Consider the following 25,194-nt stretch of genomic DNA (forward strand, 5'->3'; position numbering starts at 1 on the left):
TGGAAAAGGATGAAACTTAAAACTCTGACGTCTAGTTATTGAAAACATCAAGTTAAGATTTTTCAGGCAAGAATGCAGCTGTTTACTCCTCCAATCTGTGCTCAATTTATTAAATATAGTGAACATTGTTGGAGATTTCCTGCTATCTTGGGTTACAACACAACAAGAAGACACACCCACAATTCTAGATTGACCAATCCATGCTGGCCCGTCTGATACCAGGGTGAAGGTGGAGCCAGACATAGTATATGACATCCAAAAAAGAGCAGCAAAAAATTTAAAAGTCAAGTGGAAAAACCCAGACAAGGCAACCTGATAAGAAATTACAGAAAAATTGTGTAAGCGTTTTGACAAATTGTGAGTAAACTGTGATGTGCTAGTGGTTTGCATAGGTCCCCATTCCTGAATCCACCATGTTGCGCTGTCATATCTCTAAAGTAGCTCTTCTCCTGTTTTATATTTTATAGAGGGTTGCATCCAGCATTAAGATGCATTACTGTCACCTCCTATATCTGCATATGGACATCACATACCATATGCTCTAGACTAAGCCACCTTTAGCTTTGTTGTTCTTGCAGGGTTGAAATGAGCGTAAATATTTATTTCTCATTTTCTTTTACTCAGATACAGCAAGAAAAAAAAAGGAAATATACACAGAGCTTTAAAAGACACAAACAACTGAACTAAATGGGTCCTAAAGGTTAAAGTCACTGTTTATTCTGACCCATGACAAGAAGCAGCACAGTTAGAAACATCTGGCATGTGTTGAAATAAACCTGGTATAAAACATCAGAAAACAAGTGTTCAGAGAACGCAAACCTCCGCCAAGCACCCCGAACGGTGTGCATGTGTGGATCAACTATTTCTTTTTAAATTCAACAGTTTCAAGGTTGTTCCATACAGCAGAAAAAGTTAAAGCTTGGTACCAGTCATGTGTATGCCAAATTATATTCAATTCCAATCAATATTTGTTGAGTTATAGTGAAAAATGTGTCATAAAATGGGATTTTCAATGTTAAATTGAAATGTCCACAGAGTCCACATTCCACAGTGGATGTGGACAATTTTGTGCCAGATACAAGATATTGTTATAAGCTACGGGTGTATCAAATTGGAGGCTAATCGGACAAGTTTTGAATTTTTTATTATTTTTTATTTTACTTGGCCCAAAATTTAATGGGTTGGTCCCAGGGCCTAGGCCTGTATGTGGGTAAAATTTGGTAAAGATGGTTGTAATAGTTTTCCCGTAAAGTTGCTAACAAACAAACACGCAAACAAAAACACACAAAGCAAAGTGATCACAATACTTCCTGGCGGAGGTAATTAATGCACTAAAACTCATGTTGTCTGAATAAAAGGGTTAAACACATGATAAGTGCAAAGGGAGGTCACACTAAATACAACCACTTTGGATTATAGAAGCTCCTACAATTTTCCCTGAAACTTTTGTTTTTACTTCACATGTATCCAGATTGTATCTTAATGCAGAGGCTGACAAATGCGTCGGTGTGGTCATTAGATTTTACTGAACCAACAAACCTAAACTGGCCTCAGGACTTTGCACAGAACGTAGGTCTTAAATATGGTGACTAGATAAATGTTCCTAATGTTGGATTTGGCTGAATGTAATACTTTGAATTTAGTTAAAGTACAGCTTCATAAGTATACGCCAAAGGAAAGAGCAGTAAAAAAGAGAAGAAAACCCGAAAGCATAACTATGTGGATACGATGTAAGTAAAGTACATCTGCTCCTGCCAGCTCCGACTGGGACTTCAGTTGGAGTCATAATGATACGAGAGAATATTAGTCAGCAGTTTTTACCCATAATGGTGGTGCAACTGACCTGCATTCACCCTTCAATATTATATATACTATATATATATATATATATAGCATATACTAATATATATATATATTATATATATATACACATACTGAGAGACAGAGAGAGAGAGAGAGAGTATAATAATATGGTGAACAACTATATTTAATTTGTCCTTGTACGTGACCTCACTTGCATGCATCTGAGCAGGCTACAGCATGTTAAACCACTAACTAAAGGCTGTGGTGTCCCATTAGCTTTATTTATATACATTTGACATAAGCATCATTTGTCTGTGATGCATACATTTTACATGAGAGTTAATGTGTGATTGATCTGCTTTAAAAAAACAAACAAAAAAAAAACACAGACACACACACACACATATATATATATATCATTAGCCTCATAGGATAATTAAAAGTTATATTTTTGGCCAAATTGTGAAATCAGCATAAATGTACTCTCCAAACACTGCTGCTTCATTTTATGCAAATATTGCAATTTAGCCCAAAAATATGACTTGGGTAATTATGCAATGAGGTTAATGATATATAGTTTGTTCATGTTGAACTAGAACTTCCAATTATCTATCAAATGCTGTGTTTCCACATGGAACTGGCTCGGTTCGACTCGACTTGACTTGGGAAGTAGATACTGTAGTGGCAAAAAAGCCCAAAGCTCTTTGCTACTTCTTGCAGGACGTGAAGTTTTCTGACTCGTGCATTCCAATTATAATCCAAAACCAGGAAGACACAAAAAAAGGGCAGGCGAATTATAAAGTGATCTGTCTGTTTATTCCAAGAGAAAGGGAAAAATCCAAAAAAGGTTACAAAAAACTAAGTTGACAGTTAAAGCGTTCTTTGCCTCTATATCCAAATTAGGTTTCAATGTTAACTAAACAGCAGCTACTAAGATGACAACGATGGTCAGAAATACTGTTACTCCCTGTCCTGCTTAACTGAAAGTCTCTCCCTTCAGAGCATGTGCTTCGTAGGTGTCCTCACATCACTTTACTACACTTAGCTGCGCTTTACAGCAGAGGGTCAGCTTGCGGTAGCAGGACAGAGCTAATAGAAGACAGACTGGCTGATTATTTATAAATGCTACGCTAAATTAATATTAGAAAAAGATTACATGCAAAACTATCTAACGATCCTAATATAAAGACAAAATCAGTGGATTAATATTTAAATGAGGCACAATATGCAAAATTATACCTAAATTACTTTATGGCTCTAACAGATACTATTCCTGAAGACCGTTTTCATTACAGGATACAACCGACTTTAGAGTACTGGACGTCATAGCAACACAGTGTGTAACTTCCGTGATGTCTCCTCAGAGAGTTGCTGACAAACTTGCTCATTGCATGTTGTCCCGTCAAGCTCACAATGAATTTTTTCGTCAGCACCAAGGACAGAAATGTGTGAACCTCCTCGACAGACCATGGTGTAGTCTGTGGGCTACCATCATGTGGATTAACCTACCGCGATATTTACTGTAAACTTACGCATCTGTTTTTTTAAAATGGCGGGTTGCACATTGATAATGCAATGATGCAGAGACAACTCTCTGACCAGTCAGTGGTCTACAGTATTTACACGTCACATTTTAGTATCTCTTCCCCCGTTTGAGAACCTCGGCAGAGCAGACACCAAAAACTAGTACCAGGTACCAGATTCCAGGTCCGTTTACATAATGGAAAGGCTGAGTCGAGTCGAGTCGAACTGGTACCACATAGTGGAAATACAGCAAAAGAATAAACAAAGAAGATTTGAGATGAACAGTTAGAGTAAATAAACAATTAAAAGAAAAACCTGTTGATCTAAAGCAATGTTGTATAGTAACTAAGTAAAAATACTTCACTACTGTACTTCTACTTTACTGAGTATTTTTTATTCTGTTTACTTTCACTTTTACCTCACTACGTTTCCTAACTCAATTGCATACTTCTACTCCCATACATTTGTAATGTACAGTATTGTTACTCGTTACAAAAAAAATTAGTTAAAGGAAATCTGGTGTTTTCACCACTGAGATTACCGGTGACTGCAACAAAGTCAGGAAGCTGATTCATCATTGGGTCTAATCATGACAAGAACAAGTGCAAACGACAGTCCACACTCAACCTGTCAGCAATCTGTTGATGTGAGCAGCAGCGTAATATTCCAAATCCTGACTACCTTTGGCTGTTAACGTTTACTTGTACTTTTGCTTTCATTACTTGAGTACATTTAATTGTAGACTACTTGTTATACTCAAGTACAGTAAATATTACATACTTAAAGACTTTAACCTGAGTAGCATTTCAGTCGGTGACTTGAACTGCTACTAAAGTCATGTTTTGGTAGGGTACCTGTTAGGGTGTTATGAGATCTCACGCCACAAGATCTCTTGAGACTAAATCCTAATGAAATTTCTCGTTTATGTGAAAAGTTGTTTCGCGGGCACAGGGCAGAAGCCTATTAGACTGTGAGCTATCCAAACTTCTATTTGTGACCTGTAGGGGGTAGTAATGCACCTTTCCTACATCTAGTCTGCCAGAAAAGGACAAGTAGAAAGAGAATGAAAGCAGTGGCAGCAGCTGCATCAGCCTGTCGTGCACAGCCAGAAGGACGTCGGAGTCTTAAATATCAGCGTTGAAGATGCCCCCACCACTTTTAATCATTTGTGTTGCAGCATTTTGAGTATCCAGTGGAAATAATAAATGGCAACCAAGTGACAGACAAGACACAGACAATATGTAAGCACTGTAAGAAAACAGTACCGTACACTAACATGAGCACTATGCAAAGACACAAACCACCACAGCTCACTTCTAAAACCCACTGCACCTGTGGTTAAAACGACTAAAGGCCAGACAACATTGACAGACGCCTTTGCACCTAAACCCAGAGTCAAGAGCCAGACCCACGGCAATAACGACAGACATTGGTGTTTTCATTGCAGCTGACGTGCTCATTTTCTTGAAAAAGAACATGAACATAGCTTAGGCCAGGCTGTGCAGATGTAGCATGTTGTCAGTATCATGCTTGGAGAGAAAAAAAGGTCAGTGTTTGTTTGCTCTTTTTTGCACTCTGTATCGATAGAGAAGTACTTTGGTTGCAATTATGCACATATTGTTTACACTTTAAGAAAAGAAATATTCAATTTTATTTGTCGGCTAAAATTTGCTTCAAGGTCTTATTTCTGTCTTTGTGCATAAGAAATCAATATAAGTGAATCCCCAAAGGAACTTTGTGTTGGTAAATGCAAGTTATGCAAATTTACAGGATTTCAGTTCTGTTCAACATGTTGATGGTCATATGAACTATGTTTTCAGGTCAAAAATGTCCAATTTTCATCACAATTAATGGTATATTTTCATGTCACAAACGGCCAAGTTATATTTTAACTGAATTTACCTGAAAAACAAATGTTCTATTCTTTTAGATTCCCCAATTTTTCTTACCAGATTCTATCCTACATATCACATGTTTTATTTTTACAGGTTCAATATGGAGTATGGTGCTGATCCATCCTGCTTATGTTACACCAATACATACATTAAGAATGTCACACGTCACTTTTTAAATCAACAGTTTTCTAATAATAAGCATTTTTTATAAAAAATAACAATTCTATTGTTATTTACTCTTTAGTATGATGATAAACTATACAATAAATAATTCTGATCCTAGTTTTTGCACAGGGATCATTTGTGGAAACGGTGACATGGCTGCTGAGCATCAGTATGATGGGATCTGTAACAACCATGTCACATCCGTCCACTGCCACATTTTGTGTTTTTGTGTCAGCTGTTATTGTTTTAGATCCACAATACTAACATTTATGAATAAGAGGAGAATTAGCAATAGTAAGTATATAAGTTTATTCCTAATAAAGTACTGGTACTGACCAGATCATCATGGGTAATGTCACGTCCGTCCACCAGCAAAAGTTTTCACATACACGTGCTATTCAAAATCCAATATTTCTGAAAATATAGCTTCCACTGTCAAATAATATCAGCAGTCTGTGCACAAATGGATTAGCATTATTTCAACACAGTTCTATGCATTTCTTACAACTTTTTTTTTTTTTTTTTGACAAAAATGGCCACTCATTTGACCCCTCAGTAAATTTTAGCCGTTGTGGAAAGAAGCTCAACAATTAAAAGCTCATGCTTAGGTCATGCATTGATGCAAGTTAGAAAACATTTCAAAGTGCACCTGCATTGTTTTGTAACTCTGTTAAATAAAAAAAATTCTTTGTCCAGTCATATATTTTGTCATTTTAGTTTTCTTAAAAGTAATGTGAAATGTCGTCTTGTTCTCGTGAATCCAATATCATGTATCGTCTTGTCTCGTGAGCTGAGTGTATCGTCACACCCCTAGTACCTGTACTTTTACTCAAGTGTGACTTTCCAGTACTTTATGCAACATTGATTTAAAGAGAGAAGAGAAGTTATGTACAAGACTGTTTCTTGGCCTGGTCACTTCCCAAAGTCTCCTCTGGTTGCCTGGAAACATCAAGGTGATGACAAGACTCCAGGAAGTACAGTACAAAGACCCTACATGGACAAAAGCTGAAAGGGCTTCAAACAGAGCTTCTTTTCTACCACCTTGGGAAACTGTTTTAAAAAACTCCCGCAATTTTTCTCTTTTCCTTCTAATATCTTTGCCCATACTCTTTGCTACTGACAAATAAATTCTACAGATATGAAGCGAGAGCTAATTGTCCAGTGCATAGCAGCAAAGCAAGATTCAGCATTTAGACTGAAAGTTAATGTCAAAAAATATCATTATCACCTCTTTGTTTCTAAACTCTTTGATCTGTCTGTAAGAAATGGAAATAGGGTATTTTACTAAAAGATTTACCAATTCCTCTTAAAAAATTCTTCACGAGTAAAGATTATATGTCTCCTTTTATAATGCATTTTCTGCCTGCAGCCCATATCTTAAATATAACATCCAAGGTTCAACTTCTGTTTTATTCAGGCTGAAATTCAGGCTAAAGTTCAGCCACTGATGAAGACATTTAATCCAAATAATTGTAGACCATTAGTAACGGGATGCAGTCAAACACCGAAAACCAAAAACACCAACATTTAAAAAAAAAAAAAAGACTGTTTTAATCTTTCTGCAATGGTGAACACTGATCATTGATAATAGTTTTTCATTCAAGGAAGACAATGATTCAGTTAACACTCAAGTGAATAGATTGCATCCACTGTCCAAACAAAAACAAGAGTGAAAAGTGTCATAGTTGTTTTCGTTCAGGTTCCACATTCAGCCCACTTGTGATCTCAAGTAAAACTAGAAAAGCACTTGGAGTGCGCAGACCTCTGCCAAGGCAGACCAGTCCCCCCCCGATCACCACCACAATTTAATCATTTTTTCCATGTGCCAGTATCAACATTTCCTGAAAATTTCATCCAAATCCATCCATAACTTTTTGAGTTATCTTGCTAACAGACAGACAAACCCCGATGAAAACATAACCTCTGCCGTTACGCTTGACAGAGGTAATAATAGCATAATAGCTTATAAATAATGACTCCAAATTTGAATCAAAATTTTATTGTAAAAAGTTTGTATCAGATTGGTATCAGATCAGTATCGGCAAAACTAATCCTAAAAAAAAATTGGATCAGAAGCAAAAAAATCCAGATCAGAACATCACTAACTAAAATAACTGAGTATGTTAAACTATATGAATGGACTGAAAACTTATTCTCGGAAATATCTTAGAATATTTACAAAATACTTCAAGCATTTCCCATTTTGGTCAAATTGAGTAAATCCAGTGGCTTTAAAATCTGTCAAACATTTCTAAAATGTTGTCCTTTCTGGCTGATAAGACACATAACATTTTCATCCCTCTTACCCACACAGAACACAGAACTACCAACAGCACAAGGTCACCCTGTCAATCAAAGCCTTTTTTTCCCCGGCTGTAAAAATTAATCCTCTTAAAGTCCACATCCTACTGCATCAGCTTTCATATGCCCAGAGTGTGCATGCACCATCAAGTTTCACATTACCATGTGCATTTTGAGTGTGCTCTTCTGCTCCGGCGTGTGCACTTTGAGCAGCAGCGTACGTGGACGTTGGTGTGTGTGTGTGTGTGGCTGTGTCTATTAACCTAGGTGTTGGTGGATTTCAAAGGACCCTTCTAGCTTCATCTGATGCTTCTACAAAGGGCCCACTTCGCCGCAGGGGCCCGTGTGTGTGTGTGTATGTGTGAAAAAGAAAGAAAGAAAGGAAAAGCTTAAAAAAAGAGCACCATCCTTTTTCTGAGAGCAGAGACAAAAGGCCACCGACACGGCGCAAAGGACCAAGAGTTATTGCTGCTCTGAGCGTGACGCCTTCACACACCTACACACACACACACACACAACCACACAATGGTCATGTTACACCCTCGAGGAGAGGTGGGTGCATGTCAGAAACACTCAAGCAGCCAAAAATCTCAAAGAAGATGCATGTAGAGTTGGGAGATAAACCAGGAACTCTGTGTTTTATGTAACTTTACTCTTTGATTTTGCTTTTTATCACTAGAAATGTTTTGACATTTCTGCTTCTAGATTTCTAAAATGTTCATCATGTTCTGACAAGGAAGAGGTATTTCAGACTTCAAATTTGGTTTTCTCCTTGTTACATCATTTTCATCTTGTTGAATAACTCCTCAGATTGCACTGGATTTCATCTTTGATGTCATTTTCACCTTTTATGTAATTTTTATCTTTTATCTGTAACTCCATTTTCTTTGATCTTTTGCAGCATTTTTGTCTTGTTACATAGTTTTGGTTTTACATCTTTTTCTCTTGCGGTCATTACAGAATATTTTAAAAACACCAAAAGGCTCAGGTCAAGGGTCATGTTGAATGGGCTCTAACTTTGTACATATATAACCTATATCAATGTGTGTCCACATATTTCAGTAGGTATTTGTAAGTACTTAAACACAGTAAGGATGATGATTGCATAAAATCTAAGTTTTGACCAGAAATATTTTTAAATATGCTCAGTAACATGGTTTCATCAAAATGGTACTGGTTTTGACAAGGTTTATACCAAGTGCTTAACATGCGGTTCCCACAGGAAATTCACTTAAATTTGTCTATGATGTGTTAAATAACACATTAAGCTGCACTGATGTCAAATATACTGGAAACTTTTGGACTTATTGACACAGATTGAAAGTAATACGGTTTCAATGTGCATGGAGACAGTTTCAATTCTTGATCCTATTATGATGTAAGGACCAGCGTTGGGGGTAACAGATTACAAAGTAATGGATTACAATAATTTCATTACGTTTATGGGTAACGAAGTAAGGTAATGCACTACACCAAACATACCAATTACTAAATTGCATTTCTGGACTGTAGGAACATGATTTCTTGCGTTACTTAAGCCACGTTCCATTGACTGTTTCCGACATGAATGTTCCTTAATTTGTTTTGGTGAACAGTACGTGCATACGGCAGGTACTGTTCAACATGCAACACGAGTCGACAGAGAAAATGGAGCGAGAGCGAGGCTGCTTCGAGAAATACACTCTGTGCCCTAATGACAAGCGCTTGTCAACCCCAGTTCACTCAATGAGCAATTTATGGAAGCACCTAGCTAACCAGCATCACAATACAAAGCTTGTCTGGAAAGATCCCTGGGCAGCGTCTCTGTGTGCAGTTGATGGACAGGTGAGTGAGAGTCCAACTCCCCCGAAACAAGTTAAACTTCTCTCATGTCTTGGGACGGTACAGGTAACACAAAATGATACGGTACAGGTAACTCAAAATGATACCTGGAAAAAAAAAAAAAAGAAAAAAAACTTGGCCTCTTTCATTTCAGGTTCTGTTTGGATTTCTCAGTGAGACAGGCCTTTGTATTTCTTATTATTTTATTTGCTGTTCTTATATGGCTTCGTATATTAAACAACTTTATACAACATACACTATGTTGAAAGATTAAGTTCTGATTCAAAATCGAAAATAAAATGACTCAGGATTTGTTACATATACATAGTCCAATTTCAGCATCTATCAGTTATGAAACTGAAAATTAAGTAATAACTAGTGAAGTTACTTTTCAAATGCAGTAACTATTAAAGTAATCTCATTACAATTTAAGCAAGTAGCTTGTAACTACAGTAGTAACTAATTTTTTCTTTTTTTTTTTTTCGTAACTACCCCAACACTGGTAAGGACCAATATGTCTAGAAAACAAGTCAAATATTTTTACAAGTATTTATTAAACATCACAGTAATAGGCAAACAAATGAGTGCATACAGAATAGGATTAGAGAAACTTTGATTTTTCTCATAGATGTGCATGGTCCCTTGACCTGACCCAAAAAGTATCTGGTTTCTATCCGGTACTTTCAGCCAAAACCAAAAATCAGCCTCTGAATTGGAAAGAAATGGTGATTTGACTTTTATCAGTATTGACTGACTGAGCTTTTTGCTTTTTTTTTTTTTTTTTTTTTTAAGAATGACCACATTTTTGTCAACACCCAGCCCTCAATACATGCAGAAGATATGTTCAACACACACCATGTGAGAAAAACAGAGTCAAAAATGTTAGCCTAATGAAAGAATCTTAAAAATGCCACTGAATTATGCCCGGTCCCTTCTCTTAACACAGACGTCCACCCAGCCCACAGGAAAAGCCTTCGAGTTCATACAAAGGCTGGGACTAACTGCTACAATAAAGGAAGAACACAAAGGAAAAGGGGGAAGGCTGGGGTCAGGGTTTAGAAATATGGCCACTACATTCCACTAAAGGAGGAAGTGGACGACTCAACATTCTTGGACAAAGTAATGGGACATGTGAATTCAGGTGTTCTTTTCTAACAGGGAACTGGGATACAAAACAATAATGACAAATATCATAGTATAGTTTCATATTGTGATAAATATCATATTGATTATTAATACTGATGTTTATATCTCAAATCAGCATGAACAGGACATCTTACAGCTGTAGCCATGATGTGTCCCAATATTTTTGTCCATATAGTTTATAACATCAATATTTCCTGTTTAAGTTTAATAGGAGATTTGAAGAAAGTAGATGGTTAGCAGTGGTAGAAAATTATTATTATTTACAGCTAGAGCACAAAAATATTTTAGAAATTTAGAGATAAAACATTTAAAATCACAGTCATGAATTTAAAAAAAAATCAATGTTGAGAGAAATCAAGTAAAACCATCTCTGAAGCATTTTGGAAACAAAGATAATAATTTAAATCAAACTAACCCATGAAATGCTGGTGATATTTATCACAATATAAAACTATATTATGACATTATTATTACTCTTTTGCAGTCCAGAGCCTGTTAGAAAAGAAACACCTGAATTATTAATTCATCATTTTCTGAACCCACTTTATCCTTATGAGGGTTGAGGGGGGTGCCAGAGCCTATCCCAGCTACCTATGGGTGAAGGCGGGGGGGGGGGGGGGGGGGGGGGGGGGGTTCACCCTGGACGTGTCACCAGTTCATCGCAGGCTGACATCTACAGACAAACAACCTCACATTCACCTGAATTCAACGTGTCCCAGTACTTTGTCTACATGGTGTATGACTTCGACAATTATGCCATGAAATAATTCCCCATGAGAAGGACTGACATGAGCTTCTGTTTATTATTTAAAGAAACATCATCACATCCTGAGGAGTCATGAGCATAAGTTTCGGTTGATGGTCAAACATTTTATTTCCTGTATTCACCAATTTATGCCCTTTCTGTGTCCGCTCAGAGTGTAAATGTCTTTATTTACACAAGAAAACAAAATTCAGACAGCAGGTTGACAACCCCAAATAGACAATAATAGACATATTTATCTCTGCACATGAACTTTGGTCATGAATCCCTTAAGTCCACACACATACGGTATATTCATGATCTACTCCTCTGTCCTCTTTATGGGTTTTGTTTGATGACTGAAACTCTTACAAAACATGCATGTAACTTAGTTCATTAAAGAAACATTTTTGTTTAATATCTGATTTTTCAGCTAATATGCATTTCAACAGGATTTCTTACTGTACTCAAAACTCAACCCTTTATCCGGCAAGTGACTATTTTTGGTCATTTCTGCACACATTACAAGTCAGTGACAGCAACAGTTCCAGTGAGGACAGTGAGTCAACAATCTCAGGTCCAGTGTGGTCTCCAGGGTCTGTAAGGTCCACCTCTGCATGAACAGTGAGTGTACCTGCTTTGTTAGGTACCATGAAGTAATGGTACTAATGTAAGGAATGATGTTCAAAGGGATCACGTGGATGTGGACAGGGGTCTGGACCAGCACTTCTGTTGGTCTAATATTCTAAAAGTGATGTTCTAATGTTCTAAAATACATGTTCCATTCACCTTACATGTGTTTTTCTTGTATTTTTATATTAACTTTTTGGAATTTTTTTTTTTTTTTTTTTATTGTGCACGGACAACTTTGAAGCAGATATCAGTGGTGGGCGTTAAACTCTGGAATTCTCTTTATAATGAGCTGAAGGACTGTAAAAACATATTCCAACTGAAAAAAGTGTATAAAGACAGAACAATGAGATTATATGACTAGTTATAAGTTTTTTACATTTTGCTTCATATTTGTTTTGGCATCTTGTGACTTATTTATTACTTATTTTGGTCTGCGTATCATAATGGTTTTGCATCATTTCATCAGGTATATATTTACCTATGTTTTGTTTGTTTTGTACTCCTAGACATGTAGTTTTGCACTTTATTTGAATTCATTTTGTATAATCTTTGGATGTATTTTGTTTGGTTTGTCTGACTTTATACAGTATGACTTTACAGCCAGTTGTGCATGGCTAACCATTAAGGCTATTATTATTTAGAAGGGGGTGGGAAATATAAGATTTTCTTCATCCTGGGTGTGTACATGTTTTTCATTTGATGATTATTGAATGTCTGCTGATGAAATGCTCACACCATGAATGAAATAAATGAAATGAAATTAGTTTTGCCACTTACAGGTAAGGAACCAAAAATAGTAACTTCATGACCATGACTGCTTACATAACAATTAAAGACTGTTGAAAAATTTCCCAAAACTAATAAGTCTTGTCATGTCCTCTAACACAGTGGTCCCCAGACCAGTACCGGTCCGTGGATAATCTGGTACTGGGCGTAAAGAAAAACAGTTTTGGTTAATATTAAAGCAATTTTTTTTCCATTAGTCTTGTGGAGATTTTATTTTGAAAAGGAACCATTTCCTCACAACCATTAGACTCGGTGCCATTTCATGAATCAGTAGTAACACAGCTAAAGAAAGAGCCAAAACAAATTTACTGGAGAACTTTTTCGGGAAGAAGAAACAATGAAGCTGCAGAAGGGTCACAGACTGCCTGCAAACAGAGAGCTGTATTTATGAAGAAATATCACAATTCCTGCCTCAGTTACAGGTTCATCACAACAGGTGACACACAAGTGCCTCCAAACTGCTCCGGCAGATCAATCCATGTTCGAGACAACTTCAAACCTCTGTGCATTCTGGATTAAAGTCAAAGCAAAATATGAGGATAATCGCTACAAAAGCCCTGAAAGTCCTTCTTCTGTTTCCAACCTCATATCTTTGTGAGGCTGGGTTTTCTGCGATGACAGTTACCAAGTAGTAGACTGGATCTACGGAACACAATTGGAGTGTGTGTCTCCCATCACCCCCAGATGGGACCATGTAGTTGCAGGGAAACAAGTCCAGGGTTCCGACTGATTCTGCATTAGGGTGAGTTGATATTCTACTGTAGAATCATTGGAGTTGCCTGATATACAGTCTAAGTGTTTCAGATCACATCCTCTGAACTGACAAAGGTTTTTGTAATTGGAACCCCCGCACCTCTACCTGGTCCGTGGAAAATTTTCATGCATGAAACCGGTCTGTAGTACAAAAAAGGTGGGGGACCACTGCTCTAATGCACATTCAAAACATATCGCACATACCCGTTTTTCGAAATGATTTACGAGTGTTAAAGCCGACAACCCATTTGGCTGTAAAATTAAAATATCTGTTTACATCCGGAGTGAGATCTTGTGAGATAAACACAAAGTCCTCTTTTTCGTTCATGCTGTTACTGGTGAAATAGTGGAGGACTGCCATCTACGCCTGTGTGAGGAGTTCTCTGTATGAGGCTCTCAGCAGATCTGTTTGTATCAAAACCCCACTCGGTTCTCACTACACTGCTACAACCAGGATATCCTGTCAAATGTCAGTGTGAGCAGCTCGTAGTCGCTCTCAGCAGCAGCTCAACAGCCTCCCTGCTGAGGCTGTGAGCATGCTAACAGGACACCGATTTGACCCGAGCGAACTAACACCACATACAAGGCAGGTGATTCTATGTTTAAATATGCAGACACAGGAGAACAAGCGAAACAAGTGAAACAAGCAGCTCAAGCGTACCACCGAACGAGGTACAAGTCAGGTCTAAATAGCATGTTGCGAAGATAGCAAGACAGTAATTTGAGGTAAACAAGTGAGTCAGAAACAATTAGAGTTACTTGGATGGTATTCTGCAAACCTGATAATCAAACACTGGAACATTTAAAGACACAGAGACAAAAAAAAAGAAAAAAAAAACCACAAGGACACTTGCCAAAGGAAAGAAAAATCCATAATGTGCATTGTAAGGAATCCTTGGTAAGTTAATTACTTTCCAATGCAGCAGCAGATATATGAGCTGTGGAAGTATACTTTATCTTTATCCACCCCAAAGTCATAAACTACTGACAACACATTTCCATCAACCCCCCCCCCCCCCCCCCCCAACCCTCCTTCCCCAAACCATGAGGCCACAACCCTCAACTGTCTTAACACACATCCGCTCTTTGACATTTCGTTTCTTGTTTGCTTGTAGGAAAACAAGTCCCATCTCTCAGATCGAGCAGCAGGCATGTACAGCATGTACCACTGCAGACTGCAAACATCTAACCACAGTTTACGTGCCCACTGGTGACACACTGGAGAGGAAGGCAGGCAGGAGAGTACACAGGGCCGCACCCCAAGGCCTAGACAGGATGTGTAGCGTGAAGAAAGAGTTAAGAAAAACACAGAAGACATGAGAACTCACCCTCAGAAACTTGACAACTAACTGATTCGGTAGATTTCCACCAAATCAACCTGCCTCTGGAGCAAACGGCTGCGTGGATGGGAGGACACGGTTGTTTCTAAGAGACTTTAGCCTGACTGTCTGACTGCAAGTTGAGGTGCTTCAGCATCACCACCCATAGACAAAGACTGCACAGCGGTTTGTGCACCGCTTCGCCTCGGGCGGCCAAGAGACTCAGAGAGATAGGAAGGAGGAAGTAGGCGTCTATTCAGAAAAGAGGAAACAGGTCTGTCAGCGAAAAAGCGCCAAAATTTGAAGATAAGACGGCAGGAAGCAGCAGGAGATTGTTCAAAGCTGAGGCTGAGTTGGATTATAATGACATAAATATAATTACTGTCCTCCTCCGCTAGTTCATTACTGTTGGTAAACTATGGAGCATCATGACAAATAAGGTTGTCTTTTATTATAAAATGGGTCTGGAGGCTGGAAAAAATGCGTAATAATCAAAGCATTCACGGATGTAGAAATATACAGCTCTTTTTCAAATAACTGCACCTAAAATTATTTGTTTGGACTTTTGTATATTTCTGATGTGACATGGAAATATTCATTGTCGTCACACTTTGGCTTCACTGAACACACACTGACTGTTCACTGTGGAATCCGGCTTCACTTTCTGTGACACTAAAATGTTTCTCAAAGTTTGTGTAATGTGGTTAAGCTGACAGTTACAGACAAAGCAGAAGAAAGCTACTGAGCAAGTGCAAGCGAATACTAGCAAAATAAATGCCAATAGGGCAATCTAGGAGCAGAGGAGTTAAAATAAGCTCTGAAAGACCACCTTTCTGTTTTTTTCTTTTCTTACTTTTTAAAATAACATCATATCATGTCTAGTATGTTTGTCAGGATGTAGGTGGCAGGAAACAGTAACTGGGCTAAACCCTCAAAACCAAACAGCTTTAAAGATAGTCATTAATTTTTAACCCTTAAAGACCCAGAACTATTCGTGTCAACTTCCAAATTACATTTTCTCTAAATCTAACCTTTCTAAAGTGATTTATCACCAGTTATCATGATATTATCCTCTGCATTTAGCATCTTTCAGTGTAAATCATGTATTTTCCTATGTTGAATTTACTAATCAAATATATGTTCATCAAATCTCAGAGTAAATTCAAAGGTAATTTTATCAAAAAAACAGAAGAAAATGTACTTTTTCAGCAAATATATCAACTGAACATAAAAACAGGGTATCTCCAGCCACTGTCCTTGATCCAACTCCATGGGTTTTACTGGTGAATGAATGTTGTAGCAGATGACGGTGTTTTCGCGTTTACTACGGGGTCTCCTGAACATCCAAAGGGTCATATCTGATGATCGTGAAATGATGACAACACCAATTATTTACATGGATTGATACAATTAGTGGATCAACAGGTATTAAACATTTTAGGGTCAGTAGATGATTTTGGTTGACGGTGAATGTTTGGGTTTTTTAGGAGTTTAAATTGATCATTTAAATAAATAACAGATACTTCATGAGAAATTTCTATACAAAAAGAGGTGCATACATCTTAGTTAAAAAAAAAAAAAAGTATATTAGATTATTTTTACATTTCAGTGCTGGAAACACTCACCACCTATGTATGGATACTCATCTGGTGTAGCCACTGTCATTGATTATACAGGGTGCATAAAAAAAAATAAAAATAAAACAAAAAAACTATACAATTTGAAAAATTACCCCCAGTTCTGCATTTCATAATTTTTAGAATTTCTTTTATGGACGTCAGTAGGTAGGGGATTGGTGGATATTTGTCCTAATTTACAGACCCAGGTTTTCATGCATGAGTGACCAGGGAAAATTACGCAATCCAAGTTAAAACTGGTTTGTGCGAAGTAGCGGTGGGATTTAAATCCAATCAAAGGTCATGGGAGGGGACAATGGGCATCCATCTTGTTTTCCACAAAATTGCCAGGTTACAGCATTAACACTTTGGCCACCATGTCAGTTTCATTTCTTTACCCATGGCAGCTGTTCCTGCCTTTCAAAGTTAATTCAACTTGTTTAGGCCTGAAAATGTCACTGAGGACAGGCCAAGTTAGGGTTAGGGTTAACCCTAACTTGGCGCACTCATGCATGAAAACCTGGGTCTGTACATTTGGACCAATATCCACCAATCCCCTACCTACCGATGTCCATAAAAGAAAATTCCAAAAATTATCAAATGCGGAACTAGGGGTAATTTTTCAAAATGTATAGTTTTTTTGATACACCCTATAGTGGAAGCCATATATTATATAAGATACCTGTTCAGTGTATCCAGAAGGTCACTCCCAAGGCCTTTTTTAAAGCTCTGGCTCCATCCAAAGCATGTTAAAACATTGCAATAGAGCAGTGTTTTTTAACCTAAACCAAAACAAATTAAAATAGCCTTCAGATGTTACACAATGGCTCATTTTAAAGGTGTTTGCCAAGTCATGTAGTATATGCTTTTAGTTCCCCCGACACCTCTGATGCAACTCAGTCATTAATAACTTCCAGTGACTCAGATGGTTTATACTATTGCATAGAGCAGTGATTACACACTATGAGGCTAAATGCCCAATTGAAACATTTAGTGTTTGTGAAAGGTGACGGCATCTTCATTTCTGACTCTACAGGCCATCTGTGCAAGTGACACATAAAAACAGATGTTTACTCCACCCAGGCTGAGGTCAACTTTGGTACAGATGCACTTCATAAATGCAGACGTCCAGTTCTGACTCCTGACACAAAGTCCTCTGGAGCCTCCCAGAGAGACCAGAGATCCAGTTCCAAAACACGAACAGAGCAGCTGAAAACCCAACAGGCTACCACACACTTATCATCTGTCTGTTCTCAGTGTCTTTCACACGCTAAACCACTTCAAGTGGGCCAGACCACTAAAATAATAGCATAATAACCTACGAATAAAAACAACATTTTTCTCTTTGTTTTAAAAAGTAAAAGTGCAGTTTATGAATATAATGCGTCAGCTTCTCATTTACACATGTGCATTACAACTAACAGATCCAGTGGATCTGCAAATACACAAAACATTTAGAAACAAGCAGAGCATTGTTGTTCAGATAGTTTAGACTGTTTAGATTATTCATATTTTTGTAACTGTAAACATTTTCATCATGTAATTTTACTTTTTTCACACTAAAACAAAGAAAAAACATTTGGACTTTTCGTCATTTACAAACTATTCTGCTATTATTTTACTTGTCCGGTCCACTAGAGAATGAATTGGTCCGTATGTGGCCCCTGAACTAAAATGATTTTGAACCGTTGACTAGGGGTGGTAGAAAATATTGTTCTGCAATATATTGCAACATTTCATTTCCCAGTAGTGTATCAATAATACAAAGTACTGTATTGATATTCTTAGGTATTTATTCAAAGGCAGATATGGTGGAGGTTCATTTTTGTTTTTTGGTTTTCTTCTTTATTTTATTTTATTTTATTTTATTTATTTATTATATTTTAACACTGCTTTATTAAATTAATGGTTATTTGAAATATCCTAAAAGCAACTTTTACTGTCTGAGAGAGGCAGATGTTAGTTCCTTGTTGGGATTGCACAAAATAATGTTCTGATGTTAGTTATGAACTAATAAAATATGAACATTTGAACAGGATCTTAAACTGTATGTCTGTAAAACCTAATTTAAGTTTTAAACACAGGAAAATTTGGGTATAGCATTAGATCCTGTTCTGATCACATAAAAATGTGTTCAGTATTTGTGCATATTTCTGGTGTAATTCAGTTCCTCCAGGAAATAATCATTTTAAAAAAAGAAACAACCCAAAAATTGCCTTTTAACTGTATCATGATATATCGTGGTATATCATATCGTGATCCTAGTATTGTGATTTGTATTGTATTACCAGATTCTTGCCAATACACACCCCTACCATTGACTGGTAATATCTTTAGTGAAATTTTTGCATTTGATAAATTCATCCCACGGGCCAGAATGGACTTTTTGGCAGGCTGGTTTTGGCCCCCGGGCCGCATGTTTGACACCCCCTGTTTTAAATTGAGAAAAACCAGGGCTGTGTGGTTAGTTGTAGAAGCCCAGTCTAAAGGCAGTGGAAAAACCTATGGACCTGAAAAAAGTTTAGAAAACCTCATTCACTGACATGTTTTAGACAGCAAAGAATATTTATGTGAGGTAACGGGCTGTCTGTCAGGGAGTCTCAGATGGACTTTTGCACTCTGCAAAGTCTGCTGAGTCAGAGCGTTCACTAAGGACTTGATGTCAAAGCTTTAATAATCTATCCAAACTATCTCAACTCCCTCCTGAATACTGTGTCTGTATTCTTTCAGCCTCACTGAACTGCTCAGGTTGCTGCTCCACGTCTGTTGTCAACCTTTCAGCAACAAAAAAAAAAATTCCCTGATGTCAGCCGTTTCTGTTCTGGCCAAATCTAAAACTAGTGTTAAGGGTCAAACTTTCAGCAGTCAGTTCTCAAGTCTGCAAGCCATGAGACGGCTGATGCAACAGGCATTAAGTATTTAACATGGAATATCACAAAGAATGAAATGCTCTGTTAAAATCTAGGAGGCTTCGGCTAGGGATGCACTGATCCGATACCAGTATTGGGCATCAGCTCCGATACTTAGTGTGTGTACTCGTATTCGTACTTGTTAAAGATATCCGATACAAATGCACTGGTACCACTTACGGCCGCGTGACATTCACAGTTCAGTGCAGCAGGTACAAGGAGGAATAATGTGTGGGGAGTGTGAGGAGTGTGGAGATTTAACCAAATAAATGACGATGATAAAAGTAGCGCTGACTGCAAGTAACGCTAAAGACACAGAGACAGATACGGATGCAGCGTTCTGTTCGTCCGCTGCGTACATTCCATCCGTTTACCAGGTGCTGGTGGATGCGTACCCAGATGGAGAATACCACCAGGAACCGTAGAGGTAGAGGATCTGTTCAGAGAGCTACTGTGTGAGTTAGAGAAAAACTACTGACACATTTAGGACAACTACCCAGGGCTGGACCGGGGGTATGGAGCGGTGCGGACCACCGCCAGCGGAAGTGAAAACCAAACTTATCACTCATTTCTCTTTTCTCTACCTCCTGAAACTTCGCTTTTAAACCTTACCAGTGAAAACGCTGCAATATATATTATTATATTATATTACTGACTTTCTTCTTCTCAAAAACTTTACTCTTCTTCGTGGTATTTGTCCAGTATGGTTAATTCAGAGTGGCACCCCCTGGTGGATTAATTGACAAACGCTCATTCCAACACATTAAATGTCAGTAGCAGCACTTTGTTCCAGTCAGACTAATGACAACGACAATAAAGCACATTTACAAAAGGAGCTAAGAACTGGAATGGGATTATTACGTACTCGTATTGGTACTTGGTATCAGCAAATACTCAAATGTAAGTACTTGTACTTGGTCTGGAAAAAGTGGTACCAGTGCATCCCTAGTTTAGGCTTATTATCACCTCACCTGCTGTCAGGACTGTGCATTAATACAATATTTCATACTAGGCTCTATAACTTAATTCACTGCATCACAAATCCTTTATGGGATGTTTTTGTCATTTCAACAACACTTTATATTCTTCCATGTTGCACAGATGGTATTTTTGATGCCATTTGTCTTGTTGCGTCTTATATCTCCCTTTTGCATTTGATGTTGGGTTTTTTTTGTTTTTTTTATCTTTTTTGTCATATTCCTCTCATTTTTTGTCTTTATCTTCTACAGCTGAGGTCTTATCTCTACATTTCACGTGGCTTAGTTATAAAAATTCATTCACTTGCACACACCAATAAAAAAAAAAAAAAGTCCCCAACTGGACTTAACTCAACAAATAGTTCAGATCCTTCCACAGGAGAATTATTACTGCAGTGAAATCAATTCACTGATATGTTTCAGCTCCAACGAGTCCTTTAGTGAGTTGCTTCTTATTTCTTAAACAACCATCAGTTTGATAAAGAGCATGAAGTCTGAACCATACAGGGACTCTTCAGGCCCATCAGGGTTGTGAAAGAGTGTTCAAGAGCATGAGACATCATTTACACACATGGATTGTCCAGAGTTGAACCCCATTGAAAATCTTTAGGGTGTCCTGGAGACGACTTCACACAATGGTCCGACTTTTTCAACACCAATACAAGCTCTGGAACAAAAATTATTTCAACCCTGAATGGAGAAATGGATGGAGTTGTTATATTTATTGTGACACTGCATAAGCATTGTGTGGCATAAACAATTCCACAGTGAATGAGTCCTGCAATCAACACTAAAGGCGCTCCAATGAAATATTGTGTAAGGGACTGCTTTGTTGGCCAGTCTGTGTATTATTCTTAGTCTGTATTTTAGTCTAAAAATTGGCAGCGTAACAAAAACAACTCCACAACCCATTTCGGAAATGCAGATTTACGGAAAAACAAACTGGCCAAACAATCCGGAGAGGGGTTTTTTTTTTCTCCTTTTCCACAATGACAGGATAGTTCCACACTGATCTCCAGTACTGGCACATCACAAATGAAGTATGGAGATGGTTAGACGAGGCTATGTGAGACTATGACAAGTCTGTACTTCACAAATGATGCCGCAGATGGAGCAAACAAAACAGGCTACAAATATGTGACTGTGGATCAGAACCACAAACTACAGTTGAGTACACACATCAGTATTAAATATTCTATTAATGCAGACTTAAAAATTTGCACAAAGGTTGTCAACAGAAGTAGAAAAATACAATTTCAGGTATACAAGTCAAAATGTACTAAAAAAATATCTCTTTACATGTGAAAATATTAATAAATATCACAGAAAAAGTGCCATAGTTTTAAATGCAATCTGTAAATGAAATATGAGACAGTCATAGAACGCAGTCCTATTTGCATATTGACTCACTCATTCTGTTTTTATTCTCTATTTCAGACTGTGTGTTAACCTGCAACTGCCTGCACAAGATGCAACAAAATATGGAATAACTTCACTTTCTTCTCAGCAACAAATGATCGCCAGAACAGTCTAATTATCAAAGTAATTAGCATTGTTTGCTTCATTTAAGTGAGACTATTCTGAGTCAGCCGTGGCTCTGCTCTGACACCAGCTCATTTTACTACCTGTTGCTTGGTGATTCATAAATTTTAGCTCACGGTTGCACTCGGATCTGAGCAGCTCGAGAAGAGAACGTCAGCTAAAACACCCAAGTGTAAAATGGAAAATGCAGATGCTGAATAATATCAGACAGGTGTTGACGTCACTGTGTGAATATGCGTTTTATAACCCTTTTTTCAGAGATGCTCTTTCATTTTTTGGGTTTTTAGTAAAAGGAGTAGGTTGTCAGGCAATAGAATTCCACAACACCTCAGGAATCATCCATTATTCAGCGCTGCATCCCAATTTATTACACTGTTCAACAGAGGTAATATGCTTTACCGGTCCCCCTTAAACTCCAGTTTTTAGGATCCTTCCGCAACAATTTCAGTGAGCAGCAGTTTATGTTGATGTAAAGAACACATCACGTCTTGGATTCCTAGTATGATGTAAATCTATGAGGGACAAAAAAGACACATTCATTCATTATCTGAACCCGCTTTATCCTCACTAGGGTCATGGGGGTTGTTGGAGCCTATCCCAGCTACTTATGGGTGAAGGCGGGGTACACCCTGGACAAGTTGCCAGTTCATCGCAGGGCTGAACATATACAGACAAACACTGTCACATTCACACCTGTGGGCAATTTAGATTAACTGATTAACCTATCAGTGCATATCTTTGGATGATGGGAGGAGCCAGAGTACCGGAGAGAACCCACACAGACATGGGGAGAACATGCAAGCTCCACACAGAAAGGTCCCACCCCCATCGACTGGTGTTGGAATCGAACCCAGGACCTTCTTGCTGTGAGGCATGAGTGCTATCCACTATACCACCGTGTCGCCCAAAGATGACACAATTACAAATAAATACATAAATGAATGAATAAATAAATAAATAAATGCAGAAATAAATTAATAAATAATCAAATAAATACTTGAATAAACAATGGTCTCTTCACCCGGTCCCAGGCTGTGGTCTCCTCTCCTGGGGGCCAGGCCGTCGTCTCTTCTTCTGGCCCAGTCCCAGGAAAAGAGACTGCGGCCCAGGTGAGGAGACCACAGCCTGGGACCAGGTGAAGAGACCATTATTTATTCAAGTACACTAGTCAACATTTGCTAGGGATCAGGACTATAACTTTGCTATATTCGGGGGTGTACTTCTGGAAACTTGAAAATTTACTTTCCCAGTGGAGTACAGCCTGCGGATGCTGATGGTGGCCACACACATTATTGACATCACACCGTATGTGTTTCAGAACATTCTGAGTGGTTTCAGTGAAAACAAAATAGGAAGAGTAATTGTTGTGAACTCTAATTTCTAGGGTTGTATCACCCTTTGCCTGAAAGTGCAATAAAAATTTATGTTTTTTTACCTTTTAGTCCATTTTTCTTTACATGACTAGCCAAAGTACACACATAATATATGAAGTCACCCAAAATATTATACAACATCAATTATTGTGCAAATATAAAACTGATCCCTAGCAAATGTTGACTAGTATATTTATTTAATTATTTATAATCTGCATTTATATATACATATATACACATATACATATATATATATATATATATATATATATATATATATATATATATATATATATATATATATATATATATATATATGTATATATATATATATATATGTATGTATTTCTAATTGTGTCTAATTGGGCCACGGTCTCTTCTCTTGAGATCGGGCCAGGAGAAGAGACCATGGCCTGGCCTCCGGCCGGGAGAAGAGACCGTGGCCTGGTGAAGAGACCACAGCCCAGGACTGGCAGAAGAGACTGTAGACCAGGAGAAGAGACCGCAGCCTGGCTCTAGAAAAACAGACTGCGACGGTGGTCTCACCAGGCCTGGGCCCAGCGGCCTCTATCTTCAAATCCTTCTCTGCTTTCAGTCATCTTCATGTTTCAGAAGCATCTCCTATAAATTTATTTATTTATTTATTTATAGAGCACTTTTCACAGACAGAGTCACAAAGTGCTTTATCAATTCAAATCAAATCAAAACAATTCAAATCAAAATCAAATCAAGTTTACAGAGACCCAACAGAGTCCTATACATATCCTTGTTTTGTTTCTCACTTTGTCACGACGTATTTGGGAATCATAAGAGGCCTTTTAGGTTCAGTAACATCAGACATTTATGATCAGAAATGTTCCAGCTGCGGCTCAGTGGGAACTGGCAACCTGGATGACCAAACACGACTGACTTGGGGATTGGGAAATAAGTGATGGGCAGAGCAACAGACCAAAACACAAATGTGAATATTCTGGCTGGACTACTACTGTCAGCGATATCAGTATTTGAAATGAACATGATTCCTTAATGTCTGGTGACATTCAGGGCCATTTTATGATTACTTGGAACATAATTCTTTCATACAGCTCCTTTAAAAAAAGCATGCATAATAGAGGAAGTAGATAGATAAATAAATCTAAAAACATGGTAATAACAACATTAAATATAAGCATTTAATTATTTATTTATTCATTTATGTATTTATTTATGTCTATTCAAGTATTTATTTATTTATTTGTTCATCTTTTTATTGATTTCCAATTACGTCTTTTTTTTGTCCCTCATATAAATCACATACCACTGCAAAAACACTTAAGATATTGAAGCATCTTACTGCTAAAACCAATTTAAGCTCTAAAAATGAAGAACATCTCATCCTTTGGCTGAGAAACAACATGAACTAGACATCCACACAAACAGAGGAATGAGGAAGACAGAAAAAAAGTCTGCAGACATACAAAATAAGACTGGAAATCACAGAGTAATTAACTCACAATAACGCTGCAATAACAACACAGCGATTCAGCAATACATGATTTCACTGCAAGACCATCATCAGTGCTACATAATGAAGCTCTGTGACTAACAAAGAAAAAGTACTCCTATTAAATCAAGAAGCAGATGTTACATACTTACTCACTGCAGTGTGATGGTGACAAATGATATAAAATAATGTACAAAAAAAAAAAAAAAGTCACAGGCTAGATCCACACTAATGCATTGTTTTTGTAACGTGTCCTTTGTGCTGTTTAAACCCAGTGTGTTCAATACTCCATGGGGTTAAAATGTAGACTTCTGGAAACACTGATGACCCTGTTTTAGTTCAGAAACTCTGAGACTGTGTTGTAAGAACGGACAAAAACAGACTTTTAGAAAAGATGTGCACACCT

At 37.7% G+C, this 25,194-nt stretch overlaps 1 protein-coding gene across 5 annotated transcripts in view; it reads right to left on the reverse strand.

Annotated features, from left to right (window-relative positions):
- elmo1 (engulfment and cell motility 1 (ced-12 homolog, C. elegans)) overlaps positions 1-25,194 on the reverse strand; it is a 226,214-nt gene that overhangs the window by 150,802 nt on the left and 50,218 nt on the right. The window contains exon 1 of one of the 5 annotated variants that reach the window (XM_030147278.1): positions 14,898-15,079. The exons of 3 other annotated variants lie outside the window; for them this stretch is intronic. The gene's annotated coding sequence lies outside the window, so the exon portion shown is untranslated. Of the gene's footprint in view, positions 1-14,897; positions 15,080-25,194 lie in introns of those variants that run through there. One more of the 5 variants, XM_030147282.1, reaches the window with a different exon arrangement.

This window comes from Sphaeramia orbicularis, chromosome 11 (genome assembly GCF_902148855.1).
Source record: "Sphaeramia orbicularis chromosome 11, fSphaOr1.1, whole genome shotgun sequence".
Classification (NCBI taxonomy): domain Eukaryota; kingdom Metazoa; phylum Chordata; class Actinopteri; order Kurtiformes; family Apogonidae; genus Sphaeramia; species Sphaeramia orbicularis.